We start from the raw sequence: 1558 nt of genomic DNA, 5'->3' as shown, positions 1-1558 counted from the left end.
CCAAATGGGTCACTTACTTATTTTAAGCTGAAGCCTTTATACTGTTATAACCAACTTTCTATTTTTTTTCTTCCAACAGATAGCTCTGAGATTTGATCATAATTTATTTCCATTTTTCCCCCATTTGGGATTCTCATGTTAATATGTTCATTAGAATAACTATATATGATTGAAAAATACTTTCAAATGTATATACTTTATATATAAATGTTCACTGTTTTAGAAATGTCAGACCTGGTTCTGAATTAATAGCATTTGGCTCAAAACATTTTACCATTCAATTGTAGGAAAGACACTTCATAATATTTAAACATTAAAATGAGCCTTGAATCAAAGTTTTGTTTTCATTTTGAGAAACAGTACGAATAGTTTAAGCAAAGTGATGTTCTTGTCCTCCCCAGGATCAACTAGTTACCAGTTTTTTGTATTTTCATTTCTTTTTTTTTAGTTTCTTGTATTTTCTTCCAAAATATTCTCTGCATACGTTAGTACATGAGTGTTTCTATCAGCCCATATTCTTAAAAGCGTATACAGCACCAGCTGCTGTCACTGTAACTTCCATTTTCACTGAACCGTGTGTATCTGGATCATTGGCCATCTACAGTCTTTATGATAGTGCGACGGTATCACGTCTGTGGATAGAAACTCCACACGTACCTTTAATCAGTGGATATCGCTGAGGAAAGAAAGTGGCTGCTGGTGTCAGTTCTATAATCCAGGGAGAGGGAGAAGCGGGCTCCCCGCTGAGCAGAGAGCCCGATGTGGGACTCGATCCCAAGACCCCAGGATCAGAACCCAAGCCGAAGGCAGACACACTTACTGACTGAGCCACCCAGGTGCCCTAATTCTCTTCATTTTTAAACATGAAACTAGGCCCCCATTCTCCCCTCCCCCCATCTGCGGCTACTACCATTTTACTTCTCTGTCTTTGTGACTTTGTCTAAGTACTTCACAGAAGTGGCATCATGGAATTTGCCTTTTTGTGGTAGGCTTACTTCACTGAGCATAGTGACCTCAAGTTTCATCCATGTTGTAGCATACTGAATTATTTTTTAGGGCTGAATACTATTCTCTGTGTATGGGCCACATTTTTTTTTTAAATCCACCCAACAGTGGACACTTGGGTTGTTTACATGTTTTAGCTGTTGGGACTAATGCTGCTATGAACATGTAGGCACAAATACATCTTTGAGATCCTGTTTTCCATTCTTTTGGATATATACTCAGAAGTGGAATTGCTGGATCATATTGTAGTTCTGTTTTTAGTGGGTTTTTTAAAAAGATTTTATTGATTGGAGAGAGTGCACGTTCAAGGAGGGAGAGTGGTAGGCGGAGGGAGAAGCAGACGCCCCAATGAGCAGGGAGCCCGACGCGGGACTCCATCCGAGGACCCTGGGATCCTAACCTGAGCTGAAGGCAGATGTTTTAAGCAGCTGAGCCACCCCGGCGTCCCTCTGTTTTTAATGTTTTGAGGAAACTTCATCATACTATTTTCCACAGTGGCTGTTACCATTTTGCATTCCTATTACAGGGCACAGAATTTCCGATTTCTCCGCAA

The sequence above is a fragment of the Mustela nivalis genome (assembly GCF_964662115.1).
Source record: "Mustela nivalis genome assembly, chromosome: 19".
Taxonomy (NCBI): Eukaryota; Metazoa; Chordata; class Mammalia; order Carnivora; family Mustelidae; genus Mustela; species Mustela nivalis.
Note: the sequence above shows the minus strand (reverse complement) of the source record.